The sequence below is a fragment of the Anabrus simplex genome, chromosome 5 (genome assembly GCF_040414725.1).
Source record: "Anabrus simplex isolate iqAnaSimp1 chromosome 5, ASM4041472v1, whole genome shotgun sequence".
Classification (NCBI taxonomy): Eukaryota; Metazoa; Arthropoda; class Insecta; order Orthoptera; family Tettigoniidae; genus Anabrus; species Anabrus simplex.
Genome location: NC_090269.1, coordinates 121670977 through 121687640, shown reverse-complemented (window position 1 = coordinate 121687640; position 16664 = coordinate 121670977). Strand labels below are relative to the sequence as shown.

Sequence of the window (16664 nt, the reverse complement as noted above, 5' to 3'; positions counted from 1 at the left end):
TAAAATGTGGCGTACCGCAAGGATCAGTCCTTTGTCCGTTAAGTTTTTCTATTCTTATTAATTGCATCTCTGAAGTCTTTAACAGCAGTGCCTTTCACATATATGCTGATGACTTACAAGCTTACTTCCACTTTAGCCCCACTAACGCACCTTCTTGTATAATGCATTTTAATCATAATATCTCTCGTTTGATAGAATGGAGCGAAAATCATAACCTCCAATTAAATGTGTCCAAGACCCAGCTTATTTTCATAGGTTACATAAAACTCCTGAAAACTGTAAGACTGTTGATCTCAAATCCCTCCCAGCAAAAAATATTCTAGATACAGATATACATTATAGTGACACCGTTAACTTTCGACAGAACCTTATCCTGGTCTGATTATACGTCAAATGTGATCCGAAAAGTTGCGTCATCCATGGTTATTTTGAAACATCTTATGTATACCACCTTTCGTGCGAAAACTAATGTTCAAAGTCATATATTATATACAACGGTTCAGTCGTATATAACGACTTATCTGAAACTCTGAACCAAAACTACAGAGGGTACGAAATGCACGTGTTCGTTACGTGACAAATGCCAGGGGTGATGAACACATAACACCCTATTACATACATCGGGAAATCTCACTAGCTGTTGCTACGCGCAAAATTCTCAAACTGAAGACCCCATCCTAACTATATAACGCATTTAAACCTATGGAGTCGGTACATAACAGAGATAATAGGTTTACAAATACTACCCTTCAAATTCCCCTCCATCGTACCACTAAATTTAACAAATCCTTTGTTTGCACTGTGTCACGTATCTTTAACGTCAACTTCACCGTTTCGCAAATAACACTAACTGTACTCAACTAAAACAGCCTGTAACATCTATCTTCCTGGAGGCGTAGGCAAGGGGGCTGAGATCAGGTATTCTTGCGTCTTACGATCACAAATATGTGTATGTATATTTCTAAGAAAATTGTTTTATTCTCTGTTTTAGCTTTAGATTCTTGTAGTATAAAATAATAAATAGGTTTACTGTTTTACTTTCTTACTTATTATTTAATGTATGTTTTAATTTTACTGGATTCGGTATCTGTATTTTAAATTTTTAAAGTTTAATGTTTAATTTAATATTATAAAAATGCAGTTAGTGTGTTCATAATAGGGGCTGCCTGGTCGAGGCGGTAAAGGCATGCTCGGTTCGCCCGGAAGGACGTGGGTTCGAATCCCCGTCAGGAAGTCGTAAAATTTAAGAAATGAGATTTCCTCTTCCGGAGGTGCTTATGGCCCTGAGGTTCACTCAGCCTACACCAAAAATGAGTACCAGGTTAATTCCTGGGGGCAAATGCGGCCGGGTGTAGAGCTAACCACTCTACCCCATCAAGTGCCGAGGTTATGAATAGTGGAAGCCTTTACCTTCCACCACTCCCAAGGTCTTCATGGCCTGTACGGATATGACTTTATTTTTTGTGTGTGTTCATAAGCCTGTTATATGAAGACACTACATAAAAGGGCTTTTCAGCTTCAGTGGAATGTAAATTATCAATAAATTCAATTCAATTCAATTCAATTCAATTCAATTCAATTCTTTTTCTGTCTCTCTCCATATAGCTACATCATTAGCAATGATCAAAGCATTGAGATAGCCATTTCCTTCCTCTTTGTCCGGCTCCATGGCTAAAGGGTTAGCATGCTGGTATCGGGTTCGATTCCCTGCAGGGCCGGGTGTTTTAACTTCCATTAGTTAATTCTTCTTGTGCCGTCTTCATGATTAAAATTCATCCTAGGTAGGGCCTAATCCTCACAGAGTGCAGTCAAATCGAAAGACTTGCAGCAGTACTCTTTGTAGGCAACACACCACTACTACTGCCTCTTTGATTTCCTTTATAATTATATCCATAAAGGCAGTAAAAAGTAATAAGTGCCCTACCCTGCTGCATCCCTCTCTCTGTCTTGAACCAATCCGACCTTCCATTACCCACTTGTACACAGCTTTTGCATCATTCATATACGTAGGTCGAGTCGTAAGTCATGGCAACTATTTTTTCAACACGGAAAATCTAAGATATGCATTTGGAAACGTAAGGTATGTACTTGCATATGATGCCACTAGATAGTGTATGTAAACAACAGTGTGGGTCTAAGCATGCCCCCAAGTTCAGTGTGTGAGTGAGAGCGTCACAAAATGGAAGTCATTAAGCAGGAGCAACGATCGTATATTAAAATAGCAGTTCTCCGCGGCAGAAATGCACGCCAGTGCCATGCAGAGCTGCGGGAAGCATTAGGTGTGCATGCCATGCAGGGGCGAAGCGTCAGGGGAGACAGGGTAGACAGCGTGTGCCCTTAACATTTTGTGAAAGAAATATTGTCTAGTTAACTCAATTACTTTTTAGAACATTAATTATTTCCAGATTCGTGACATTATTGTATTCCCCGCTTTACTTATTTTCTTCCCACTTCGGCAATGCTAGGGTTCGCGTTAGTTACACGAAGCACGTAGGCGAAAGTAGACGCTGTCCATTCTGTGTATCTTCCCTTTGATTTTCAAAGCTTTCAAATAGAGCAACACTAACGCTATCTGTAGGTGCTGACTGTGCAACTATGACTTTACGTATCTTAGCCCTATGTTCCTTCTCCTTCTCCCCCGCCCATTTCTTTCTGATTTTGAACTCTGGGAGTACCTTATTAAGACTGGAAGCCAATAGTTGTCGGGGTTATAATATCGCAACTAATATTGGCGTGCAAGAAAATGCAATACTTGATGCTGTCATTCATTTATTAGGTGTAAGTTTACTATACTTCGTATTTAAATATTATTAATTTATTTTTAGACGTGTCTTATAATAATGTAAATTCAAATTAACATTAAAAGCATGTCTAAGATGGTAGCCAATAAGAGCACCTTTATAAGAGAGATCCAAATACTAGCCAATGAGAGCAAGAAGAGACGCTGCTAAGTCTATCTACTGGGCGGAGGCGTTTGTGGTGTAGGTTGAAGTTCAAAGAGCTGTAATTAGCTACCTGTAATTTATTTGCGAAAAAGTGCATTTTTATTTGTAGCCGAGAGGCGAGCAGAGGATGTAAAAACGTGTGTATGTTATAGTTGAATGTAAGCGCGGCCACACCGCTCGGTCTATATTCCGAGTTTATGCCAAATTGTAGGAAGTTTGTTGTAACTAACTGTGACCCACTCATTTTTTACGCTGGGGTGGTCTGATATCCGATATTTGTCATGCGCTGACTTAGAGTATACTCTGTGGAGATTTTGGGACTACAGCGCTGCGTGCAGGTCATCCATGGGTCAAATAGAAAGACCTGCACTAGGTCTTCCGGTGGCCGCAATCAATCAATCAATCAATCAATCAATCAATCAGTAGCGGCGCTAAGAAGCTCGAGCCCCCCCCCCTCGCAATAATTGAAAATGGGCCCCTCGTTTCCTGGTCAGGAAAGTTACGTTACAAGTTTATTTCTTAATACAAGGTTACAATGAGCAGCAACGACGTTAATAATAATAATAATAATAATAATAATAATAATAATAATAATAATAATAATAATAATAATAATAATAATAATAATAATAATAATAATAATAATAATAATAATGTTAAACCATTTAGTTTCCAAATTCGAAGGAATTTAATTAATAGACTACACTTATATGGTACGAACACACACACACACACGCACATGAAATGTATATTCCAGATACAGTAATCAAAACACGCTGACCATCACAATATTAAGTAATAATCTTGTTCCTAGGACCAAATAATTTACTACTTTTTATAACTCAACCATCCATCGAATTATAAACCGGCTCGAAACTTCAGTATTTAGAGTTTAGATAAGGAGGATGTATTTGTTATCGCATCTTCTCTGACTACTGGGTTCTCAGATGTAGCTAATTACTTCAAAAGCCTTGTTGATTGTCATGAGTGGCAGCAAGGGATGGTTATTATTGGAACAGGTTGGGAAACCCACATTCCTTCAGAAATAACTACCGTTCTCCTATTGACAAAAGGAGCTCTGCACTACGACGGCCTAAGTTTAGAATAACCCTCTGTAATACAAATGATAATGTGTTGTGTATTGTACCTTTATCAATATGTAAAATCACTTTTCAGCTGTTGAATTAAGAAACAGTCATGGGCCCCCGCTCCATGGGGTCTGCGGGATCCTTTTCGCCGCCACTGCAAACAATCCTTGAAATTGAAAAAAGTTATTGCAGAAAGTCCTTACAGTTTGTTAGTTGACGAATTAATGGTTACAGAGGTGAACAAACAGTCAGGGTTGTGCATTACTTATTTTTCTGAGGCTCAAAAAAGTTCTTTGGTTTGTATGAGTGAATGGTTATTATTGGAACAGGTTGGGAAACTCACATTCCTTCAGAAATAACTATCGTTCTCCTATTGAAGATCCTGTTCAGCATAGCAGGTGAGGCCGCCTGGAAAAGGTACTGGTCTTCCTCCCCAGTTGTATCCTCGACCATATGTCTCCCAGGACAGTTCTCTTGAGGTGGGATCCCTCGCTGAGTCCGGAGGAAAACCAACCCTGTAGGGTAAACTGATTAAGTAATAATAATATAATAGCATTATTGTACTGTGTTATATGATAATATTTTGTTTACGTCCTGCTAAACACAGTACTTGACGGTTTTCGGAGACGCCGAAGTGCCTAAATTTTGTCCCGTAAATCTACCGACCGACCGACGTATTTGAGCACTTTCAAATACCACGGGACTGAGCCAGGATCAAACCTTCTAATTCGGGGTCAGAAATTCAGCGCTTTAGCCGTCTGAGCCATGTGTTTATAGAAATATTATCGCTACAAATAGCATTTACGGCAAAGAAATGGGTTACTTTAAGAAGAATATCGATGTTCTCTCATGGGAACTTAGTCAATTTCAATGGTTTTTGGTGGGATTATACGGTCAGTTTGAAGCCTCCGTGGCTCAGGCGGCAGCGCGTCGACCTCTCACCGCTGGATTCCGTGGTTCAAATCCCGCTCACTTCATGTGAGATTTGTGCTGGACAAAGCGGAGGCGGGACAGGTTCTCTAGGTACTCCGGGTTTCCCTGTCATCTTCATTCCAGCAACACTCTCCAGTATCATTTCATATCATCTGCCAGTCATTAATCATTACCCCAGACGAGTTCGACAGGCCTCGGCAGCCGCCACAATTCCTGTCCTCGCCGCAAGATGGGGGCTTCATTCATTCCATCCCTGACCCGGTCACTGACTGGAAAACAGGTTGTAGGTTTTCATATACGATCAGTTTGGAGATGTATGGAATGAAACCGATCTTATTTAAACACACATAGCTCTAATCGCAGTCATATAATAACATGTTTATGATCACTTCTATTCACAATTACTACATTCAAGATGTACTTGAATGCCTAATCCCACTTCCTGACGCTCCCTAGCTCATTCTCGTTTGTCCCACCTTCCGCCCAAACAATCAGTAGAAATCAGCCCAGATATGCAGAAGGAGAATAAGTCATAGTAGAAGAAGATGACGCCAGTAACCCAAACCCCTCCACCTCCAATTACTGTGACTACAGAAACCCGAACCTTGCTTCCTCCCACCACCCGCACAGTCTACGCTCAAAGCAAACCCCTCCAGAAAACTAAATTAATCCATATAGAAAGTCAAACCACCCAACCTACAGTACAGTCTCACAAACCACACAAACTACTGAAGTACCTCCAGACTCCCAACAAACACTACCTGCCACTTCACCACCACCTCAGATCAACACACCCACGCAAACCACCGTACCACCCGAGAAATAAACCAGTACCACACAAAACAAATCCCACAGCCGCCCTACCCTAGTTACTATGTGCTACAATTGTCTACAACTCAACCATTCAGCTGCAGAATGCATTAACACCACCCGCTGCAACAGATGTGGTAATCATCACCACCATACAGTATGCAAGGTACCACGGGAGCAGGCGAAGTGCGCTAATTGCCTCGGCAACCACGCAGCTTCTTATCCTGGCGGCCTATTCTATAAGAAAGCAATCAAAACACATAACGCTAGGAAAAGGCATATACACCCCACACAGCCTCAACATAACCAACACCCCGTCCCTGTTACCCCTAAAAATCAGTCCCCCACACACATCCTGTAACAACCAACCTCACTCCACATCATCCACTATAGAACTACTTCAAACAATCCCGGTACTTATAACTACACCTGGGATTTTAGGCTCTAAAAAAATTAGTTTTAGGCGTCTAATAGGCTTTTAAAACAAGTAAATAGGCTTTTAAAAGAGAAAACAGGCACTTAAAATATGTTTTAAAAATGTGTGGATAGGCAGGAAATAGAGTTTAAAATATTACAATATACACTTAAACTGTAACGTGATACTTTTTTACTTTAACAAACGTGGTATCCCTATTCTTAACCGAAATAACTGCAAAATTAAGACATAATAAAAAAGACATTTATCAAAAACAATATAAAAAGTAATGTGACAAAAAAGTTATGGATTATATGATATACCATTATCAGTACTGATCTAAAACCTTAATACTAAAATCACTGTACACATACAGCACTGTAGGCATCCAATAACGGCATAAACGCGAATGGAGTATGTGTTTATTATTTGTGAGGAACATTCCTACAGTACTTTCATTCGTAGTTTGCTTTACAGTACATAACAATAATCGTCTCCTAATTTTCCACAGTCAGGCTGTGTCTTTTGTCTGTTAAAATCATTTTGAAAGCAGAAAAAGTGCGCTCCACACTCACAGATGTTAGAGGGGCATAGGAAAATTTATCTACATTTTTCAATTCAATTTCACTTGGTAAGTCTACCTTTTCCCCATCCATTACCTGATGTACCCTTTTCAGCACTGAATAACCTGAGTTCTTCTGCAGTACACTAGACCACTTGTCTCTTATTTTGTCCCCTGCCTTGCCCCTAGCACTTTGTATGTTATTCTCAGCTTCCTCAATTACAGAAAATTGCTGTTTGAGACTGTTTCCTTTTTCCTCCATTTTTGTAATGGTGACTGGAAGAAATGAAAAATTTGCCTGAATATACGCAATGTCTCTCTGAACACTGGAACAATCATTTAATAGCTCTTTGACAGACAACACACATGCAGAGTTGTCCGTTAAAGGCAAATTGTCTATCACAGTCTTGATTTCCTCAAGATGTTCTGCATAATACAGGGCAGCTTCCATCCAGGAACCCCAACGGGTGATGATTGGCTGCGGTGCAAGGGGAATAGAGGGGAGTTTCTCTCGAAAGATGGCTATTCTTGACGGAGCCTTACAGAACACATTCTTCATTGTTGAAATGAAAGTATTTACTGCAGGAAACTCGGCCCAAACTGTTTCTGCGAGTCTATGCAAGGCATGGGCCATGCAAGTAACATGAATTAAAGAAGGATAGAAAGTTTTGAGGAGAGGTGCAGTGGCAATCATGTAGGAAGCAGCATCGGAGACAAGGAGAAGGACTTTAGAATCATCAACACTCCCAGGATACAACAATTGCAACCCCTTGTTGATGAAGTATGCAATGCTTTGACTATTGACTTTCTCAAGCTGTTTAGAGCAAAGAAGGTGAGCGGTGGATGCCTGATTGGGTTCCAGTTTTCCTACTATAAGGTTAGCAATGTACCTGCCCACAGAGTCGGTGGTTTCGTCCACACACAACCATATGCAAGACTCCCCAATATCCTCCCTGATTGACAAAATGACCTCATTGTAACAAATATCTAAGTAGTTCTTCTTTAATGTAGATGCTGATGGGATGTGCTGCTTGGTGTATTTCTCTAAAAAATCTCTGAAAACCGGATTATGCACAGCATTCCAGGGGATATTTGTTGCAACTAGGGCTCTACACATATCAGCATAGAAACCATTATGGGTTGTAGGAGATATAGTTTGTGTGAGCAGAGTCTGTCTAATGTTACTTTTCATGGCTGCTTTCGCTTTGTGACTGGCAGTATCTGCATGCTGCTGAAGGTGGCATTTTTTCTCATGTGAAATCTAAAACACAATAAAGTGATGTCAAGGTGAGCTATTGAATAAAATTTGTAATTTTGTACTATTTAAATTAAGCCATTATTACTCTAAAGTTAATTAAGAACAAGAACACTACAGTCCCCGAAGGGCCTTGGCTTTCAATATCGGTTGCTGCCCAGCTCATGGCCTGCAGATAATGGGTGGAGTATGGTCAGCACGATACATCCCTCAGCCGTATTGCCTTGCCTCCGTGACCCCTGCCCACTGTAGCTTCTCAATTGTCCTCACGATGCTGGGTCAACACCGTTCCAGACCTCATAGATTTCTAAATTACTGCCGGTACTAGAAATCGAACCCAGGTCGTCTGGACTAGGTCTCTACAATTAATTAGAGGAGCCAATATCAAAACTTTAGTTTTAGATTAATATGAAATTTACGATATATGCACATACCTGTTTATTGCAGTACTGGCAGAAAATAATCTTGCCATCAAAAGTCATCCCTGGTAATTGTACAAGCCATTGTTGTATAAGTGCACTCTTAGATGATTTTGTTTTAGGCATGATGAAATATATTCACTTAAACAAATGTTCTTTCACTGGAGACTTGACACAGAATGTCCCTTCTTACTACCTGCTCCTTGTTCTTCCTAGATAATCTCCCCCCCCCCCTCACCCCGTCACTCGACACAGTACGTCCTTTACTACCTGCTCGTTGTTCTTCTGAGCTAATCCTCCACCTCCACCCTTCACTCAGCATTCCTTTGGTGACAGTTGTCTGGGAAGAGCACATTTCTGTGAAAAACCCACCCTCTCCTGTTCTGCTCGTTCCAGGATGTCCATTGTGTGATTGTAAAAATTATAGAAGTTGAATTTTATTTTAAATGTAGAAAATAGGCATTTTTAGGCACTAAAATAGTAAAATAGGCTCTAAAGGTCCAAATAGGCATTTTAGGGCACTATAAAACTCTGTTAATGTAAGGTATTTATCATGAAACGTCAACATATTTTTAAAAAAATCATGTTATTACGTAAGGAACGAAGTAGGCATTTGCCTTAAAATCCCAGGTCTACTTATAACCAACCGCACTTAAATTCCGACACAGCAATTTACCAGCCACTCCCCCCCTCCCGTACCTGCATACCCTAAGCATTCAATTCCCCCTCCTTACGAGCTACTAAAATTCCTAGTCAGACCTCGTCCAGACGAAAATCTTCCCTTTCAAAGACTGTCCAATACCCACTCCAGGCACTCCAACTATTCTTATCCCGGAAGCACTGGAAACAGGGTTAAATACGGTTCAGCACGTTGCACTGACTACAATGTCACAAAGTAAACCAAACATACCAACGAGTCAAGTTCTACGAGCACCCAAATTAAAATAAATTTGTGACCAATTAGGTCGGTGATTTCAATTTCTATCATAGCTGCAGTCGCTAGTCGCTACGCGAGACCAGACTAGAAACGAATGCATTTTGCGGCTGTGGGTTGTAACGACACATCTCTATGCTGCAGACTTCCAAGGTTGCTGCCCGGCCACACAGAAGGCGTTACCTTCTAGCTATACCTCCCGAGGGGAATGAAAACATTTCCTAGATCCTAGGTTACTGAGGACAGAGAAAGTACGCTGAGATGAAGCTACATAACTATTCAGAGCTGATGGACTGGACACAGCGGTAAGCATACGCTAATTCTTGGGATTTTTTTACAGTTCACTGCTCGAAAGCGTCTTTAAAGAGTCATTAACTACATTAATATGTGTCTCTCCGTGTGTTATCTTAAAATGGTGGCCTACTGCTCTGAAGATTCGATCCCGCAAACCTCAGTTTGAATGACTAAGAGCGTGATTTCCCGAGCTGCTCTGTCAGTTAGTATTTAGACAGCTCGGTAGCGTATTCGTAGACATTGAGTGCTTTGTTTTTAAATAAGATAGCGTAGTCGTCAACGCCGTGTGCTTCCTATTCATGATGCCCGTGTTAATAGTCCCTGTAATTGTTGCTTGCATGGGATAGTGTGCATAGCATGTGCCATTCCATTATTGGTAGTGAGAGCATTGTCGTGGATTAGACACCAGTAGCCTACATGAAATTCGGAAGTAGGTTCAGTCCAATTTTTGTCTGTTTGTCCGTCAGTCAGTCTGTCTGTATGTTTGTTTGTTTTTCCATTATGGGAGAACGGCTTAACAACATTTCTCGAAACTCCAGTGAAGCCTCCGTGGCTCAGGTGGCAGCGCTTCGGCCTCTCACCGCTAGGTTCCGCGGTTCAAATCCCGGTCACTCCATGCGAGATTTGTGCTGGACAAAGCGGAGGCGGGGCAGGTTTTTCTCCGGGTAGTCCGGTTTTCCCTGTCATCTTTCATTCCAGCAACACTCTCCAATATAATTTCATTTCATCTGTCAGTCATTAATCATTGCCCCAGAGGAGTGCGACAGGCTTGGCAACCGGCACAATTCCTATCCTCGCCGCAAGATGGGGGCTTTATTCATTCCATCCCTGATACGGTCACTAACTGGAAAACAGGTGGTAGGTTTTCATTTCATGTTCGAAACTCCAATTTTAACTTCAGGGATAGCCACGGTGTGCACTGGGCTATTTATTATTTAAGTAGTTCACGGTAGCTTAGCAATATGAAGGCGATCAAAACAGTAAAAGTCAAAATTCTCCGCTTATATTCGACGTCTCGAAAAATTGTGCAAAATATTATTCCCGGTCTTTTATTTCCACGTGGTTTTACCGCATGAGAAATAATAATAATAATAATAATAATAATAATAATAATAATAATAATAATAATAATAATAATAATAATAATAATAATAATAATAATAATAATAATGGCGTGTAGCTTCCGGAGAGGCCTGATGCAGATCTTTCTAGTTGACGTCTTATAGGCGACCTGAGCGTCTGTGAGGATGGGGCCCTATCTGTGATGAATTCTAATGATGAATACGGCACACTCACCCAGCCCGTGAGCCATTGGAATTAACCAATGAAGGTTAATATCCCCGACCCAGCCGGGAATCGAACTCGGGACCCTCTGGACGCTAACCTTTTAGTCATGGAGCCGGAAATAATAATAATAATAATAATAATAATAATAATAATAATAATAATAATAATAATAATAATAATAATAATAATAATAAAGATTTCATTTGGATTATTACATCTTTCACAATCTTCCAAATATCTCTGGAAATATTAGATCTATCTCAAACTGTACATAACAAAAGTAACAGAAACGACGATTTCCAATACTTTATGTCTTGTATACTGTAATTTCATCGTCCAGTTTATGATAACAGACATTTCACGAATAAGCTTTTAGTGCCAAGTCCATCGCCGAATGTCGGGGACATAGAAATACGTATTGTTTGCCGGGCTGAGTAGCTCAGACGATAGAGTGATAGCCTTCTGAGCTCAAGTTGGCGCGTACTTCAGACGATAGAGTGATAGCCTTCTGAGCTCAAGTTGGCGCGTACCTCAGACGATAGAGTGATAGCCTTCTGAGCTCAAGTTGGCGCGTAACTCAGACGATAGAGTGATAGCCTTCTGAGCTCAAGTTTGCGCGTACCTCAGACGATAGAGTGATAGCCTTCTGAGCTCAAGTTGGCGCGTAACTCAGACGATAGAGTGATAGCCTTCTGAGCACAAGTTGGCGCGTACCTCAGACGATAGATTGGCAGCCTTCTGAGCTCAAGTTGGTACGTAGCTCAGACGATAGAGTGATAGCCTTCTGAGCTCAAGTTGACGCGTAGCTCAGACGATAGAGTAATAGCCATCTGAGCTCAAGTTGGCGCGTAGCTCAGACGATAGAGTGATAAGCCTTCTGAACTCAAGTTGGCGAGTAGCTCAGACGATAGAGTGATAGCCTTCTAAGCTCAAGTTGGCGCGTAGCTCAGACGATAGAGTAATAGCCATCTGAGCTCAAGTTGGCGCGTACGATCCCGGTTGTCTCGTGTCGACAGATTTGCTGGCAGGCGAAATGAAATTCTGGCAACTCATTGTCTTTGAGGAACGTAAAAGTAGTTAGACGACGTAAATCCAATAACATTATTATGAAATATTCAATCGCTACGATAACTGGCTATATTAGACATTGTTGTGATTGTTTTTATAAGGTGAAAACTGCATGATCTTCAGCCTATACTGGGTGGTGGTGATGATTACTGTTTTAAAAGGCTGGCTTCTTATGTCTTAATATCATACATAGGCCTATATCATCATTACAGACCGTTATACCTTTCGGCGTTCAGTCTCCAAGCCTCTGTGAATTTATTAAACGTCGCCACAATCCTCTATTTGCAACTAGTGTTGTGGCCTCATTTATTCTATACCTCTTATCTTTAAGTCGTTAGAAACTGAGTCCAACATCGTCGTCTTGCTCTCCCTCTACTTCTCTTACCCTCCATAACAGAGTCTATTATTCTTCTAGGTAACCTATCTTCCTCCATTCGCCTCACATGACCCACCATCGAAGCCGGTTTATGCGTACAACTTCATCCATCGAGTTCATTCCTAACTTAGCCTTTATCTCTTCATTCCGTGTACCATTCTGCCATTGATCCCACCTCTTTGTGCCAGCAACCATTCTCGCTACTTTCATGTCTGTTACTTCTAACTTATGAATAAGATATCCTGAGTCCACCCAACTTTCACTCCCGTAAAGCAAAGTTGGTCTGAAAACAGGCCGATGTAAAGATAGATTCGTCCGGGAGCTGACTTCCTTCTTACAGAATACTGTTGATCGCAACTGCGAGCTCACTGCATTAGCTTTACTGCACTTTGATTCAATCTCATTTACTACTGTATATTACCATCCTGAGAGAACACACATCCTAAATACTTGAAATTATCTACCTGTTCCAGCTTTGTATCACCAATCTGACATTCAATTCTGTTGAATTTCTTACCTACTGACATCAATTTAGTCTTCGAAAGGCTAATTTTGATGCCATACTCATTGCCCCTATTTTCAAGTTCCAAGATATTAGACTGCAGGCTTTTGGCACAATCTGCCATTAAGACCAAGTCGTCAGCATATGCCAGAGTGCTTGCTACATTTCCACCTGATTGAATCGCTCCCTTCCACTTTATACCTTTCAGCAGAGTATCCATGTAAACTACGAACAACAAAGGTGAAAGATTACAGCCTTGTCTAACCCCTGTAAGTACCCTGAACCAAGAACTCATTCTACCTTCAATTCTCACTGCAGCCCAATTGTCAACATAAATGTCTTCGATTGATTTTAATTTTAATCCCATTGTCCCGCAGTATGCCTTTGCTGGCAGGACGTAGTGTTTAAAGTGCCCTATGTCCTCTGGTATGAGCTAGAATAAATTTGTTACTTTCATTGACCTGTCTCAGTCTCATCCTTGGCTTTAACAATATGAAAGTGACCTAGCTATGAGCGATGCTAGTAATGCCATTCCTAATTCAGCCAGTCCCTGTAATGAATGGTGTGAAAATATCGCTCATAGGGTCGACTGGTGCATGCATTTCAGTGGGCTTGGCAGACTGATATGTAATAGCAACTTCTGGCTCAGGGAGGAAAGCAACGGGAAACTACCTCACTCCTCATTTCCCTAGTATGCCTCTTCAGTGACACCTAGGCTTCTATGGCAGCCGTTGGTGGAGCTATAGAGGATCAAACCAGCCTTCGAGCTGAATACCCAACATACATACGTCCCGCAGTATGCGATCCGGAAAAACCATTAAATGTGAATTCCTATGCTGTCCTAACCCACAAAACATCAACAATAGCATACCACTGATGGTTGTTTTTTGATGTGTGGTCTCTTTTCTGCTGCCACTCATCTCAACAAAGAGGTAGGGATCACGCGCAGGTCTCGCTACCAAGCTTGGCTGTCGGTGACGTCATCGGAAACCTCAGCGCCTTGCCTTCTATTATAGTATGAGGTAATACACATCTGTGAGCTATTCTGTTTTAGCCATAAATTAGAGATAAGAGAACGTTATTGATATTTTAACCTCACATCAGAAAAGGCATTTCACTTCACGATTACATTAGAGTAATAATAGATCAAATACGATGCGAATCAAGCAGCGTTTCTGAAGTATTTCGGTCTGTATAAAAGGTTGTAACAATGCTAAGACTGTGATTGCAGTGGAGTGGCTATTCCATATGTTCATGTTCTCAACACCTATGATAACAATAACAAGGGGGGCTCTACTTGTTACAGACTCAAACATCAAAGCTTGATAACTGCAAGAAGTATGTCCATTCTTATAAACAATATTAGGAAACTATATACACTGGCTATACTAGTCATTGTTGTGATTGTTTTTATAAGGAGCAAAAAGTCATGATCATCAGGCTATACTGGGTGGTGATGGTGGTGGTGGTGATAACTGTTTTAAAAGGTTGGCTTCTTAATATTCCCTAGACGGAAGAAAATTAAATGTGAATTCCTCCGCTGTTCTAACCCACAAAACAACAACAAAAACAGCAAATGTTAGGATAGTATAACTGTCCACAACACAAACAGTAAATTTTCTCCTCCAAGTACATTTCTTTTCTGCTAGTTGCTTTACGTCGCAAAGACGCAGATAAGTCTTATGGCGACGATGGGATAGGAAAGGCCTAGGAGTTGGAAGGAAGACCTTAATTAAGGTACAGTCCCAGCATTTGCCTGGTGTAAAAACCTCCAAGTACCAGGAACCGACAAATTCCACGTTAACATTAGATTAGCAATATAAATGTATGAGCTTGTATATTAACATTGTTAGCACTGGTTTCATATACAACATAATAAATTGCCTTTCACAAATAATTAACAGGGGGTGTTATACACAAAGAATAATGTTGATATTTTTAAGTACTGTATTATCAAACACACTTATCTATAGCATCAATGAAATTTCTTTGCTTTTCTTCTTTCTTGATCGGTATTGTATTAACTGAAACTCCTCTTGAATAATTTACATTTGTGTCTTATACACCACAGATATGTTACGGTCGTGTATTATTAGCTCCTAGCTTCTGCATGCACAGCGATTCTTATTCGAACTACCTCTACCTCAGGGCCTCTCAGGGTGCATGCACCAGTGCATTGCATGATGCATGGTGCAAAAGACGAGTTCGCTTGGTTGACCAGAGTGCAGACCCCCACTCCTCGATTTGGAGCAATAGCGCTGTCTCTCTCTTTCCCCACGCATGTCTCCCTCTTCCTCACTTGCTCTGTAGCGCTCCAAATCCGAGCCGAGTTGAGCCGAGCTTAGCCGAGTCGCCCCGAGACGACGCGCGGGTCCGAGCCGAGTCGAGTGGGACCGATGCACTGTGCAGAGGACCTCTGCGTCTAAGTTTGCACGCGTGAGATTTCGTGCGTTTGAGAAGCCCAGCGTCTACCTCATTCAAGGTACCTTCGATGCGAGGGTTTCGCATGACATCACAGCTCTGCTTTGCTACTGTCCATCTCTCCCGTGATCCCTACCTTCTACTCTACGTACCTTGACTATCACCGAGCGAGTTGGTCATGCGGTTAGGCTCGCGTAGCTGTAAGCTTGCATTCGGGAGATGATGGGTTCGGATCCCACCGTTGGTAGCCCTAGAGATTGTTTTCCCAGGCAAATAATGGTGCTGTACCTTAATTAAGGCCACGGCCGCTAACTTCCCAATCCTTCCGTCGCTGAAAACCTTGGAAGTGTTAGTACGACGTTAAACCAATAGCAGAAAAAAAAAAAAAAAAAAAAAAAAAAAAAAAAAAAGAAAAACCACTCTCCTGGATTCAACTTTTCTACCTATCATCATGTTTAATAAAGGTCCTAACTGCATGACTAATGAAGGTAAAGGTGAACAATCAAAATACAGTACCGGTCAAAAGTTGAGGACCACACAAAAAGTCACGAAATGTCATCTGGAACCTAAAATTGTGCTACTAGATCTCTGTATTTTCTTTTTTTCTGAGCTCTCGCATCTAATAGACTATGGTATACGCCGCCTGATTTCATTGAGTTACGCCAAGTATTGTAGAAGTTATACATTTTTAACTGTAGGAAGGTCACATCAGAAAGTCAACATTTTTGGAAATATTGTGTACTATATACTACACCCGTCCACCTCCCGAGTCCCAGACTAGCATTTATCTCAGGGGTGTCGGTTCATTATTTAAGTCATTAAATATATAAATATAAGGGCATCAGTGAACACGGGAATGAACGGAGCAATTAAAATTAAAATGAGGATAGCTCAATTGCAAACATGAATTTAAGGACTCCATGATAGGACTAGGAAGTGGCATTTAAATTGAAAAAGGGCAATAAAAGATTACAAGATTATGAGAATGGTTTCCTTTGAAATAATTGCCAGAAGGAGCAATTTATTGCGCCATCCGGCGCTCTTAATTTTAATACATTTGATGGCACAAAACAATTGGATTGACAACACCTGATATAAACAGGTCACTTGCTTCACCGCAAGTGGTGACAATATGCTGATAGGTTTATCCTGAAAGAAAATTACAATTGGGGTATAATTTACGGATCGATTACTTTTGAATCGAATCGTTGTCCAAGGAAGAGCCTTCCTTCTATCGGGAGCCCGAGCATAAAACATGTTGATGGTCGGCTTCTCGATTCAACTTAGATGTAGTACCCCGACTATCAGGGTAATGTCAGAATGAGTTTTAGGAAAATGTACTACACTGACAGGTC

General features: G+C 41.0%; 1 protein-coding gene across 3 annotated transcripts in view; it reads left to right on the top strand.

Annotated features, from left to right (window-relative positions):
• The window catches only part of LOC136874681 (major facilitator superfamily domain-containing protein 12), a 257334-nt gene that overhangs the window by 122775 nt on the left and 117895 nt on the right, over nucleotides 1-16664 (top strand). Inside the window, exon 1 of one of the 3 annotated variants that reach the window (XM_067148321.2) lies at nucleotides 9540-9666. The exons of the other annotated variants lie outside the window; for them this stretch is intronic. The gene's annotated coding sequence lies outside the window, so the exon portion shown is untranslated. Of the gene's footprint in view, nucleotides 1-9539; nucleotides 9667-16664 lie in introns of those variants that run through there. 3 annotated transcript variants of the gene reach the window in all.